At 33.4% G+C, this 15368-nt stretch overlaps 1 protein-coding gene and 1 pseudogene across 8 annotated transcripts in view; both read right to left on the reverse strand.

Moving 5' to 3' along the window:
* The window catches only part of LOC114314864 (uncharacterized), a 25588-nt gene extending 24021 nt beyond the window's left edge, over nt 1–1567 (reverse strand). For all 8 annotated transcript variants that reach the window (XM_082881992.1, XM_082881990.1, XM_082881989.1 and 5 more), the window contains exon 1: nt 1144–1567. The gene's annotated coding sequence lies outside the window, so the exon portion shown is untranslated. The remainder of the gene's footprint in view (nt 1–1143) is intronic.
* Nucleotides 745–5455, reverse strand: LOC145796807 (UDP-glucosyltransferase 29-like; annotated as a pseudogene).
* Between the last annotated feature and the right edge of the window lie 9913 nt (nt 5456–15368).

The raw sequence follows: 15368 nt of genomic DNA on the forward strand, positions 1-15368 counted from the left end.
AAATTTTCAAGGCTATTTAGTGGCTCTCAAATTTACCACTCTCCAATTACCGAATCTTTTGCATGGGCAGGAAGTCAAACTTGGGAACTTGTCGTCGTCGGCTCGTTAATCCTCCTAGTGAGGATGGGTATCAACTTTGATTATCTTGTTACTTTTTTTTCTCTATTATTATCTATTAATTTTTTTTTCTTTTACTTACTTAAATCTGAATATGTCCACTGGAGTGGTTTATACCAAATAAAGCTTTTACTCAAATTTTTATTCAAATGAGTAAAATTTTGAGTAAGCTTTTACTCAAGTTTTCAAGCATTATAGGGTGTGTTTGATTCAAGGGATTTTGGGGGGGGGGGGGGTTATTTATTATTCGGATTACTTATTCAATGGAGGGAGATGTCCATCGTTTGGTGCAATTTTAATCCGCCGGACTCCATATCCCTCTTATGAGGGACTAAACAATCCTAGGGAGGGGGTGTGATTATTTCCGTAGGATTGGTATCATATGGGACTAATGTGTGAAATGTCTATTTTACCCTCATGCTATTACATAGTAAACAATTGGAAAATGGTAAAATAGTTTTTTGAACATTTATAAATATTTTTTTAGTGTTGTTAATTTAAAATTATATATTAAATAAAAAATATAAATTATAAATTAAATTTAATTAAAAATATGGCCTATAAATTAAATTTAAAAAAAAATTAAATTTATATATTAAATAAAATTATTTTTTTTGTGTTGTTCATTTAAAATTATATATTAAATAAAAAATATAAATTATAAATTACAAATTTAATTTAATTAAGAATAATAAATTAAAAATTATGACCTTATAAATTAATTTTTTTTTTTTGCGTTGTTAAATTATAAATTATAAATTATAAGGGTAAAATAGGCTTTTAAATATTTATTATTATCCAGTCCGTAATCTCATGAGAAAACAAACACCGATATATATCAATTCAAGCAAATAGTTGGGATTAACAGTGAATCAAACCCTCCCTCAAAAGAAAAAAAAAAAACCCTAATTTGGCGCAAAACCTAATTTGTAAAGCCAGCAATAGAATAACACACATATAGGTATGCATGAAAAATAAGTAATATATGAATAATTAGGAGGGTAAGGGTGAGGATGGAAAAAAAACCTGGGCTTGCTGGAGAGAGGCCATGGCTTGGGGATTCATAGAGGCAGCATGGGGAGGAGGAGTAGGGAAAGAAGAAGAGACGTCGTTGGTGAGGTTGCCCATGAAAGCACCTATGGCTGCGCCCTAGGCGGCGCTGGTGGCGGTGATGACGGCGGCCTCCATTGGCAACGACTGCTTGGCCAACCATGCTTTGAACCCTTCATTCCATTCCTTGAACTTGGCTTGTAATTGAGCTACTGGGTTCTGCGTCTGAGTCGCCACTAGTCCTTTTGACATCTCCCCCACCATCACTCTTTGCTCTCTGTATGTTTTTTTGTTGTCGACTTATTGCTGCTCTCCTCTCTCTCTCTCTCTCTCTCTCTCACTTCGCACAATTGGAATCTGGAAGCTCTAACAAGGAGCTATTTTGGGGAGTATGGATAACACAATACGGTAAATTACACTTTAGTCCTTTTTATTTTAGTCCTTTGTTAATTAGTTAGTAGAAATTGTCATGTGACCCTAATATAAGGTATTTTTAGTGAAAAATACAATTTTCTTTTTATTTCTTATCTTGTTATATCTATCAATTTTAACTTTTTTCTTATATTGTAATTACATCTTTTTTTTATTCAATCTGTTTCGCCATTTGTCCACCGAATCTGGATCCTCGGCCGCCAAACTCGGCAGCCCCCCAAAACGACGTCGTTTTGGGGGTTTTTTGTTTTTTTTTTCTTTTCTTCTTCTTCTTCGTTCTTGCTTTCTCTCTCTTCGAAACCAGAGGGGAGGAGAGAGGGAGAAGAGGGAGGAAGAAGGAGAGAGGAGGCTACGAGCTCGCCATCGCAGCTCGTCGCCTCGCCGCCGGCCGTCGCAGCCGTTCGATCGTCGCCCGATCCAGCTCGTCGCAGCAGCTGCACCGCCGTCGCCGCAGCTGCACCGCCGTCGCCTCCGCCTCCTCCTCTTCCTCCCTCCTCCTTCCTCCCTCTTCCTCTCCTTCCTCCATCTCTTCCTCTGCGTTTTTTTTTCTTTGGAAATTTGCCCCCAAAACGACGTCGTTTTGGGGGCTGCTGGAAACGGCTGCCGGGTAGGGCGGCCGAGAATCCGAACTCTTGTCCACCACCTATGGATGGCATTAGTTAATAGTAAAAAGTAAAGTTGTTAGGCAAAAAGAATGTAATGATAAATAATAAAAAGCATGTGGTGAAGGGATGTGGGTGGCGACAATAATGAAGGGCAATAGTCATAAGTAATGTAGAAAAAAATGATTATGAAAAAATGATTGAGTTATAATTGAGAAATAGAAAAGAAAAATAAATAAATTATGTTTTTATTATGAAAAGGATATCATATGAGAGTTATATAACAATTTTCATTAAATAATTTAATATTAAATTAATGAAAGGGTTATAAGTATAAGAGATTGGCTATTAGAATTAAAAAAGTAAAGACCAAAATAAATTTTAATAGTCTTTGAGGTTTGAAAAATAATACAATTACCCTTATATGTTTTACATAATTATGTTGACATTTTTTAATAATGTTAAAGCGACTGAAACTAATACATGATAAATATATTAAAATAAATAAAGACAAATATATATTTTAATTGAAAATATATTAATATATTATTTTTTATTCATACGACTAACAAATTATTGATAAAAAATAACATAATTATTATATGAATTAAAAACTATAAAAAAACCAATATAATTCTATTAAAATTATAAAATTACCTATATTTTTTAAAACATTTAAGAAAAATGACTGTAGTTTAGCCTAAAATATTAAAGTAGAAAGCATAATTTATTTTTATCTTTTTAATAATCATTTTCTCCCGTGTCGTCGTCGTCTATTAAGGCTACGACAAAAGACAAAGTAGCAAACTCATTGAGCATCTTTCTATTAATTTTGTGTTAAAAATAAAATAATTAGAAAATTTAAGAAAATAAATTATGAAAAGGTCATAATGTTACATTTCCCTGCTCGACGATGTTGGGTTTTCTTAACTCCATTTATATTTATTAAATATATTTATATAATATATATCATTTAGTTTTTTTAATATGATAAGATTAAAACACAAAAATATTACACTTACTATTCGTTTTCATTAATTTCTTTTTCATCTTACATCTTTTGATTTTCATTAATTATAAATCACCATTTGATAATATATTATATTATTTGTCCTTTCCCTGATAAGATGCAAGGTAAATATGGAGAAGGACAAACTTGTCCCTTGGCCATCTTTAGTCTCAATTCAAATCAATTATCCATTTATACTCTATATTCAACTAAGGGGTGTATTTGAAAAAAAAAAATAATTTTAATTAAAAAATTAAAAAGTCAAAAAAATTAAAATAAAGGTTTAATTAGGACATATGATATGTTGTGCATTATAAAATCTTCCTAGAATTTAACAAGTTGTTATAGAAGAAGCTGATGAAACTGCAGAGAGGGTGAAAATAAAATAATTGTGTTGTTGAAAATTAATTTGTAACTGGTATATTGATTTACTTTATGTACCAAATTTCATATACATGTGTTTATATAATTCACAATCTTTATGGCAGAAGTGGCTGTTTACCAAACCAATAAACAAAAATAAAATGAAATAAAGTCAAAATCAACAACAAAAAGATCAAATTTTTATTAAATATTTGGGCATGCAAGATAAACAAGATTGACAATTCTTGACACCATTTTCTTTGTTAAAGCCTAATCACATCTGGGAAGAAAAAAAAATTAACAACTCTGACTTATATCACATATGGTGTGCTCTTTCAATTAGAGAATAGCACGTTGACCTAAAAACTAAATACTAACTATGGAAACTAATATAACTTGACTGAAAACTAAAAAAACATCTAAATTTGAAGTCTAACACTACCAACTGATTACTCTTGTCTCTTTTTCTGGCTATATATAAAGTCTCACCAACTCTTCCACCACCCCATCTATATCCTCCTTCCCTTTGATAGTTAGGGTTTCACTCAACTCCCTTGCTTTGCTCCTCACCGCCTCCCCACCATCTTCAACCACCACTTTCTGAATCACCTCGGCCACATTTTTTCGATCAAGCACCCTATTCTTGTCCCTCACAGCCTCCATGCCAACCCCTATCTCCTCCACCAACCTAGCATTTACAGGCTGATCAAGATGCATTGGCATGGCTATGATTGGACTTCCAAACTTCATTCCCTCCATCACTGAGCTCCATCCACAGTGACTCACAAAACCACCAATGCTTGGGTGCAGCAAAATCTTCAGTTGAGGAGCCCAACCTTCCACCACCATGCCTCTCTCTCCTACCCTCTCAACGAACCCTCTAGGCATTGCCTTCTCAACACTTATATTTGCTCCCATTGAAAACCTCACAACCCATACAAAATTAACACCAGAAAGCTCCAACCCATAAGCTATCTCTTCAATCTCATCCTCCAATAGAAAATACTCGGTGCCAAAACAAACAAACACAGTGGACCGCCGCTCCTTCTTGTTCAGCCACCCAATAATCCCGCTCTCACCGTTGTTGTTGACACAGTCTTGGACAAGAGGGACAGGCACAATCTTCTTCCCAACCAAACTAGAGAGATAATCGATGTACTTTCCTTCAACTTCTTTAAAAGTTTTTATCAGAACAATCTCCGATGATCGATCAAGGCACTCGAAACAGCGAGTCTTGTCCTTGTCGAGGTTTTTCGAAGGATTGAGCAAATGGGATACTTCTACTTTGTCATAATCACGAAGATAAATCGATGGAAAGGAAAAGTGATAAGTGGGTCTTTATAGAGGTGGTGCATGAAGGCGGTCATGGTGGCGCTGCTAGTGATGAAGTCCACCGCCGGTATACCATACTCGGCCGCGACCACTGGAGCCCAAGGCTGAAGAAAATCATAGATGAGGAGGTCTGGTTTGTGGGTTTTGAGGAGGAGAGAGAAGTTGGGTTCGGCGGAGTCGAAGGCCTTTTTGAGGGTGGGCATGAGGTGGGGAGGGAGGTCTTTGGTGGTGTGGTACGGCGGAGGGAGGTTAGGCAATGGTGGTACATGGAGTTCAATTAGTTGGATTGAGTTTGAGTACTTTTCAGAGAGTTTTCTTTTGATGGAAGTGAGGTTGACTGGGGTGGAACATAGGTAGATCTTGAAGTTTCTTGTTGAGAGCTTTTTGGCTAGCTCTAAATAGGGTGAGATGTGGCCATGTGCTAGCCATGGGAACATAAAAATAGAGATGGTGCTTTGTTTTGCTTCCATGATCTCTCTCTCTCTCAGGCTCTTACTGCAACTTCGTGCTGTGATATCCCTTGTATATATAGAGAGGAATGACCCGTGAGATGCATAATAGAGATGATAAATTAATGTCACAGATATGAGATCTTCTGTTTTCAAATTCTTTGATTTTTAAATCTCTGTATTTTTTTGTCTTTCAACACTCAAAACTATTCAATTACGTTTGAAGATTTTCATATATTGAGATTCCTACATTATCCAAAGTTGTAACTATTTTGGGACAAAAAAACATAGCTATTTTTTTGAAACTTTTTATGTTTAAGGAACAATAATCACCTAACCGTGGAAAGGATCAACAAGACAATAATTAATTGGCTTAATTTGTTGAGTTTGATTTCCATTTTTTCATTGATAGTTCCCTACAAGCTAGGAGAAAATCAACTTGAGAATTTTCTTGGGTTAAAAAGAAAAATGGAATGTTTGTATGCATATTTAACCTTTCTTCATCAATAAGAGCATACACCATGCTCCTTATTTTCCCTTCCTGATTGAATTTTAAGCTCCAAAAATTCTCATAGGAATAGTCGGGTCTCTATATTCTTTAATATTATTTTTGGAATGATTGTATAAACCCTAAACAAACCCTAAACCTTAAAATAAAAGAAAAAGCAGATTTTTCATATTATTTTTTTAATATTAGACACAAATGTTTAGTGAAACCCATATTTTTGTGTATTAAATAAAAAATTCATTTATATATATCTTTACGCCATGAGAAAATTAAAAGAGCATGCACAAAATCATTAAGTTAAAAAAAAAAAAATCATGGCGGCAATTATGGCTTGAAAATATATAGGTTTCGTTTGGAGCCACTTTTCAAAATCCTTCCTAAGTATAAAAATTCTTTTGAAAAACTTTTTTATTTTATACTTTTATGTTTGATAAAATTATTGAAAGGCATTCCTTCAAAAGTCATGAGCCGTGAAAATCTTTTTTAAAGGTGTTACGCAGAGTGGATTTTGAAATTCTATTCAAATTCACTTCCTACAAATCGAGCCAGGTCATTAAGAGAAAATTCAAAATTACTTTTCATTTAAAAAAGAAAAAGAAAAAAAGTACACTCTTTGTTTGTCTAGCCTTTTTTTTTTTTCCATATGTTTTAACGTTACTTTTTATTTTACCAATTCATCTAAACCAACTATTTAAAGAGTCTCTCTTAATATTAAAACAAATATTGTATTAACTAATCTGTTATAACAAATTAAATGAAATGAGACTAGTTATAACAATGAACTGCTATCTTTTTAAAACTTTGTTAAGGATGCTTTTAATAGATTTCACAGTTTCCCATGCTTTTAAAGATGCTTTTAACAAGGGTGGAATGTGCAGTGGGATGTATAATTGTGATAGAGATCCCCCACAAAAAAGATTTCCACAATTCTCATTTTTATTCCAACCACTCATAATGTGAGGCTCATACATATATAAGTAGACCCCACACATCAAAGGCCAAAATCAAATTAGAAATCATGAAACTCCCAAAAAAGGGATCCCGAACATTTCTGCTTCTTAAATGGAATAGGTTTTGGGGTTTAAAACTCTTAAAGAGTGGATTGGAACATGGCAACCTTCGGCCAATCAGTTAAAAAAAAAGGTTGATTCTTGGACTATGTCAAGAAGATTGTAAGCTATATAAGAGACTTGGGTCTGCCTTTGGTTAGGCATAAAATTGGTTGGATAATCGGCATTTTTATTAAAAAAAATAAGACTCAACAATTTTTTTGTTAAATTATAATTTAAAATTTATTTTTTATTTTATATAGCTATTTCTTTAAATACACTATCCATTAGACTTCTATTACAAACTTCTATTCTAACTCTATTTTATTTAAAAAAATCTTTTATTATCTTTTATTTCAATGAATAGTATCTAAAAAAAAAAAGAGTCAAAAGTGGAGCTAAATTTATCAAAAAAAATAAAAATAAAAATGATAAATTATTAAAGAGCCAATGAACCACCTCAACAAATTTGTTACGGTATTGCAACTATAAGACAGTAAAAATCATAAAGTTGGGTCGACTGGAATAGGTCCGAAGGTTAGGCCCAAGATCAAAACCCCAATCCCCTATCTCCTCCTCCTCCTCCTCCTCCTCCTCCTCCTCCTCTTGGCCGAAAAGGGAGAAAAGTGCTCACAAAAAGTAGGTCAGAAGGGAATGACCATATTGAAAGACCAACTAAACTATTGCATATTAGTTATTAATCTAGTTAAAGGATGAAAATTGTTTTAAGAGTGGTGATTTAGAGCACTAAATTTGAAGCTCTAAAGACATCACTAATGAGGTGGTAATGTAAAAAAAAAAAATAAAATAAATAAAACAAAGGCCAAACTATCACATCAATGGTGGGGTCTACATGATGCCACATCATTAGTGGTGCATTAGTGATTCTAAATTAGTGATATGAAGCATTTTTCTTGTTTTAAAGCACTAAAAGAAAGGTTCTAAAAGAGTTCTAATTTGTTTTCTTTATTACTATGTTTTGTCTTTTTTCCCTTTTTTTTTTTTTTGGCACTGCCAGCTCAGTAAAGCTGCTCTACTAGAGCTCTCTATCACTATTATTAAAGGATAATGAGACCCGCGTTTATCACAGGGCTAAATCTAGCGTGGTTGTTTTACGGATTTTTAATGTTACTCTATAATCCTAAATTGTTAAGAGAGTGAGATTCTTATTGTTGGAAACAAAATTAAATTTTTTTATATTTTATATTTTATTTTTTTGTTACTACATTAAAGAAAAGAAACATGGAACAATGTACTGAGAAAATACATGTTATAGCTGAAAAAAATGATATACAAATAGAATTTAATACCAGAATAATGTGATAATAGTATTCTTATAATTACGAACCATGATAGACATTTTAACGTACAAATGAGTATAGATATAAATGTGACATATCGTACTGAATAAAATTCTTATATACAAATTTTGTTTATATAACGTTACTTTTGAAAAGAACAAATTCAAGGAGAGGAGTATTATAATGATTATTGACATTAATGGAATGGGCCAAAGAATGTTTGAGGAAGAAACCATATTTGAGATCTCTCTATTAGTAGTGTGTTGAAATTGGAATTTGAATTCAAATAATTTATGCATGAATTTGAAAAAATTCAAATAAATTTTGTCCAAAAAATTAATGTTAGAACCGACCTAACCCACAACCCACACTTGCGTCCGGTACAGCTTGGCCGGTCGGATGGACGGCGGTAGCGGCACGCGCGTGAGTGTGTTGGTTTGAGCCAAGGTTCAATTTATCCATAATTCTTCTCTTCTACAAACTTGGGGTGCTCCTGGGGGTCCAACCCAAGTGTTGTCACCTAAAACTTATATACATATATAAGTTCTCTTTAAGTTTCAATATGGGACAACCCATTTCAAGGAAACCTATATTTACTTCTTTAATTGTCTATTCCACGAACCCGAAAACGACGTCATGTTCCCATTCACTCATAAATGGTTTTGACGAATCGTTTTCAGCGTGTGACTTGCCATACTGTAAGGAACACATCGCCTCTTCAGACGCACCCCAAAAGATGTTTGGGTCTCACTCAAAATTGGGCTCAAAATTGGCCCAAAATAAGCCTATAAAAACCAAATTTTCCAATAATCCCCTACATGAATGGAATTTGACAGAGAGAAAATACAACAACATGATCTAATTACAGACAGTACAGAAGTTGGGAATATTCTGTAAAAGATAGGTAGCTTTTGGCTTTGAACCTTCCCTTGTGAGACACTATCGGATTTACTAGCTAACCAGTGAATATGATGTCTTGAACTGTTCCAGCCATTTGTGTAAACCAAGATAATAGAACTCACACAGTATATTACCAGACACAGTTTAGTTCTCACTAGTGTGTTCATTTTGGCCCTGAACAACCTGGTTTTTCATGAGTGCTCTAGAGAATTATAGCCCTTCACAAATCTTATAAAACCGACCCAGTTCACACTCATATAGGTGATTCTTATGAAGAGTATCTTGCCATACTCCACTAAGTACACGTAGATATAAGAATCATTAAAAGTATTACTTAACCTAAAACGCTGTAGACATCACTATTTCATCATAGAAATGGGTAGGAGTTTGACTCCCTAGTGATCCTTATGAGTCATACACAACTCGGTTGGGTTGCCGTTGCGGTAACTCTTATTTAATAGGCTTAAGTCCCATTCTCCTCGATGAATTTTCAACTAACTCTCTTGCTAACCCTTTGGTTAGTGGATTCACTATATTGTCTTTATACTTCACATATTCAATGGAAATAATTCCATTACAGAGTAGTCGTCTCATTGTGTTATGTTGACGATGAATTTGTCGTGACTTACCATTATACATATGACTTTGTGCTCTACCTATTGCTGAATGAATGACTATCACAATATATGCATATAGCAGGTACCGATTTTGGCTACATTGGAATATCTTTAAGGAAGTGGCGAAGTCATTATGCTTTTTTCCCAGCTTTATCTAAAGTTATGAATTCTGATTCCATAGTAGACCTAGCAATGCAAGTCTGTTTGGAAGATTTCCAAGATACAGCCGCCCCACCAAGAGTAGAGACATACCCACTGGTGGACTTTGAGTCTATAGTATCCGATATCCAATTTGCATCACAATACCCTTCAACTACTGCTGGATATCTAGTATAATTTAGCCCAATGTTATGAGTAAATTGGAGATAGCTTAGAACCCTTATAATTGCTTTCCAGTGTTCTACTTCTGGATTACTTGTGTATCTACTTAATTTACTTATTGCATAAGCTATATCTGGGCGAGTGCGGTTCATCAAGTACATTAAGCTTTCAATAATTTGGGCATACTCTAATTGAGAAATACTTTCATGTACATTCTTAGAAAGAAACAAATTAATATCCATATGTGTTCTAGTAAGATGATCATTATTTTTGCAGAATTTGTCAAGTATTTTCTCAATGTAATGAAATTGTGACAAAGCATAACCTTCTGACTTTTTGGTAATTTTCATACCAAATATTACACCAGCTATCCCCATGTCCTTCATATCAAAATGTTTATTCAATATTTTCTTAATAGTTTTAATCATGTCATTATTATTACATATGATGAGCATATCATCCACATAAAGACATACTATAACATAATTGTTGTTTGTGTTTTTAATATAAACACATTTGTCACATTCATTAAGTTTGAATCCATTTGACTTCATTACTTTGTCAAATTTCTCATGCCATTGTTTTGGCGGTTGTTTTAAACCATATAATAATTTCACCAATTTACATACTTTCTTTTCTTTTCCTGAAACAAAAAATACTTCTAGTTGTTCCATGTAAATTTCTTCATCTAACTCACCATTTAAGAAAGCAGTTTTCACATCCATTTGATGAATTTCTAGATTGTACAAAGATGCAATGACAATTAACATTCTAATGGATGTTATTCTAGTAACTGGTGAGTATGTGTCAAAGTAATCAAGACCTTTTTTTTGTCTAAAACCTTTGACCACAAGTCTTACCTTGTATTTGTCAATTGATCTATCCACTTTCATTTTTCTTTTGAAAATTCACTTGTACCCAAGAGGTTTACATCTTGGTGGCAAATCCACCAATTCCTAAGTGTGATTTTGTAGAATGGATTCAACTTCGCTGTTTACAACTTTTTTTTCCATAAAGGAGCTTCAGGACTGGACATAGCCTCTTTAAACGTTAAAAGCTCATTTTCTAACAAAAATGTTAGAAAATCTGGACCAAAAGATTTTGAGGTTCTAGCATGTTTACTACGCCTAGGTTTCTTTTCATCAATTTGATCTATCTCTTGCTCTTGTTCTTGATCTTGTTCTTAATCATGACTAGTAATAGTATCATAAGATCTTTTATTAGTACTAGTCTCTTGTCTAGTTTTATTTGAAAATACATGTTCAAAAAAAGACGCATTTTGAGATTCAATAATAGTATTTACATGCATTTCGAAATGTTTTGACTTATGAATCAAAAATCGATATGCACTACTATTCATGGCATAATCAATGAAAATGCAATCAACGATTTTAGGACCTATCGTAGTCTTTTTAGGACTAGGAATAGCCACTTTAGCCAAACACCCCCATACTTTTAAGTATTTGTAGGATGGTACTCTCCTATGCCACAATACATAAGGTGTTTGATTCACTTTCTTTCGGGATACTTTATTAAGTATATAATTAGCAGAAAGTATAGCTTCTCCCCACAAGTTCTGAGATAATCCAAAACTTATTAACATGACATTCATCATTTCTTTTAAAGTCTTATTTTTTCTTTCAACAATTTCATTTTGCCGAGGTGAGTAAGGAGTGGTGGTTTGATAAATTATTCCATATTCTTTACAAAATTCACCAAAAGGTGGTTCACCACCTTTATCACTTCTAAGTTTTTTTTAATTTTCTTACCAAGTTGATTCTCAACTTCATTCTTATATTGAATGAAAGTTTCCAAATCTTCATCATTGGTTCGAATTAAATAAACATAACCATATCTAATATAGTCATCTATGAATGTGATAAAATATTTTTTCCCACCTCTAGTTTGAATTGATTTAAAATCACAAATGTCACTATGAATTAATTCAAGTGGTTCCGTACTTCTCTCAATTGAATGAAAAGGAGTTTTGGATAATTTTACCTCAACACAAATTTCACATTTATGATTTAAATCAATGTCAAATTTAGGTAAACATTCCATATTAATTAATCTACGAAAAGATCCATAATTAACATGTCAAAGTCTACCATGCCATAAATTTGAAGACTCAAACAAGTAAGAAGAAGATGTATTTTTATTAAGAACAGAAGGTACGACAGTCATTACATTCATTTTGAAAAGGTCATTAGACATGTACATTTTCTTATATACATCCCATTTTTGGTAAGTACAAACTTGTCACTTTCAAAAACTAGCCTAAATCTATTTTTACTCAACAAAGATCTAGAAACAAGATTCTTGCGAATGTGCGGTACATGTAGCACATTGTTAAGAGTGAGTTCCTTTCCAGATGTCATCTTTATAATAATCTTTTCGTGTCCTTCAACTTTAGAAGTCGAAGATTTGATCATAAAAAGTTGTTCACCATTGTCCACTATAGAATAAGATGTGAACATCTTTTTGTCGACACAGATGTGGCAAGTAGCACCAGTGTCCACCCACCATTCTTTAGGATTTCTGACAAGGTTTGCCCCGAAAACAACTGTAGAAAGATTTATGTCATCGACACCATTGGAAATTTTGTTCACTTCGGTCATATTGGCTTGAGTAGGCTTCTTGCTTGATCTTCCTTTGTCTTTGCGTTTGCTACGACAATCTTTGGCCCAATGTCCCTCTTTGTCACAGATATAATATTTTCCATTAAACTTGTACTTTTTATTTTCCCTCCCTTTAGAGCCTTGTGTGAAACTTTCTCTAGAAAACTTTCGTTTCTTTGCTTTTGGAGCATGTTCTACCATATTTGCCTTAGATTCCATTGGATGCTTACCAGCCCGCTTCTCTTATTTCCAGTTGTCCTCCTCAATCCTCAAACACGCAATTAATTCCTCTAAAGACATTTCTTTGCGCTTGTGTTTGAGGTAGTTCCCTAATTCCTTCTAGCCTTGTAGTAAAGATTCAATTAAGGCAGCAACCAGGAAGGATTCACTGAGAGACATGCCTTCTGCATGACTGTTATACAGAATGAATTGGAGATCTTGAACTTGGCTGATCACAGCCTTAGAATCATCACAAAATCCAGGAATTTGCCAACCACAAATTTCTTTGAGTCAGCATCTTCTGTTTTGTATTTTTTCTCCAAAGACTCCCAAAGTTCCTTTACCATTTTGATAGGACTATAGACGTAGTATAATGTGTTGTCAAGTCCGTTCAAGATGTAGTTCCGGCAAAGAAAATCAGTATGTTTCCAAGCATCGACTGTAGCAACCACTTGCCGGTCGATTTCATCCTCTTTTAGAATAGGAGCATCCTCACGGAGAAAACGTACCAGGTTGAGAGTAGTGAGATAGAACAGCATTTTCTGTTGCCATCTTTTAAAATCAGTTCCTGAGAACTTCTGTAGCTTCTCACCGTGATTAACTGGCACAGTCACAACACGAGGGGTTGGAGCAATTGCAGCCACCACACTAGTACTTGTTTGAGCATTAGTTTGACTAGTTCAGTAGCCATAAATTCTAAATTATAAAAAAAAATTATAATTAGAATTTTATACTACACAGAAAATTGAAACCAAAACCACAAAATTAAATTCTGTAAAAAATAAAAGAAATAACAATTGTAACTTTTATTTCCAATTAATTCAAAAATAAAATAAAATTTTATTAAAAAAATTAATTCCACAAAGAAAACTAAATTTTTGTAACACTTCAATAATTAAAATATTGAAACAAAATTTTAATTAATGAACACTCAGAAATTATTTCTGAAAATCAAAATTAATTTCTGACAAACTTCACAAATAAATATTTTGAATTGTTAATGACACCAGTATATTACTACTAGTTGTCAAAGAAAATAGATAGTATATTACTACTATCTGTCAAATAGTATATTACTACTATTTTTTTTTCAACCAGAATATTATTTTGTAAAACTACAGAAAATAATTTCTATAAGAAGAAGAAAGAGAAAAGGAAACAAATGAAAAATTATGTATAAACAGAATTATTCGAATCTGTCTTAAGATTGTTGGAACAATCTTCTATGTAGAATAAATAATGTAAAACAAAACAAACAAATAAAAATAAATTACTTACAAAATTTATTTTACCGAAATGTAAAAGTACAAAAAGATCAAGTCGAGTGTGTGACATTCCGTCCTTAAGATAGATCCGCCCCGCTATAGTGCTTATGGACTAATGACGTCTATCTCCCAAGATATAATGATCTTCATAAATTGTAGTAGCACTCCAAACAATTTGTATGGCGAACAAAACCTGTGTTCTATACTCTTCAAAATTTCTCTAAAATAATATGAAGAATAAGTTGATGCAATAGAGTAAAATGAAGGCAAGAAAAATGAATTTTTGAAATCAACAAATGCTGGAACAGATCTGGTATTTAAAGACCCGAACAAATGTTATATTCAAACTGGAACAAATTGGTTTTGAAACCAACAGGTGCACTACTGTTTGAACAAATAACTACTGGGCAATTTTTATCTGTTTGAAACTGCAGCAATTATAAACCTATCCAGAAAAACCAAACAGGTATGAAATCTGCCGAACAGATACAAATTTGAATTTGAATAGATATGCAACTGCTTTGAATAGATGCAGTTCAAATTTTGAACAGATTTGGTCACTGTAGAATCTGTAAACTGCTGGCAGTTTTTGGCAGATTGAAAAACCCGTTTAACAGTTGGGAATTTAGTGGAATCTAGAGGTACAATTTTTGGACAATAAATTGAATTAATTCCAATTTGAAATTCAAATAATTTCTGTAAGAATTTGAAAAAATTTTGTTCAAAAAATTAATGTTAGACCCGATCTATACCCAGCACGACTCGGCTGGTCGGACGTGCGGCTGTAACGCGCGCACGCGTGTGTGGTTATTTGAGCCAATGTTCAATTTGTCCATAACTCTTCTCTTCTACAAACTTGGGGTGTACCTTGGGGCCTAACCCAAGTATTGTCACCTAGAACTTATATACACACATAAGTTCTCTTTAAGTTTCAATATGGGACAACCCATATTAAGGAAACTCATATTTACTTCTTTAATTGTCCATTCCACAAACACAAAAACGATGTCAAGTTCCCATTCACTCATAAATGGTTTTGACGAACCGTCTTCATCGTGTGACTTACCATGCGGCAAGGAACACATCACCTCTTCGAATCCATCCCAAATGACGTTTGGGACCCACTCAAAACTGGACTCAAAGTTGGCCCAAAATAAGCCTATAGAAACCAAATTTTCCAACAACTACTCCACTATATTCACCTTCATCTAATGGC

The sequence above is a fragment of the Camellia sinensis genome, chromosome 8 (assembly GCF_055761805.1).
Source record: "Camellia sinensis isolate YWXY chromosome 8, ASM5576180v1, whole genome shotgun sequence".
Classification (NCBI taxonomy): domain Eukaryota; kingdom Viridiplantae; phylum Streptophyta; class Magnoliopsida; order Ericales; family Theaceae; genus Camellia; species Camellia sinensis.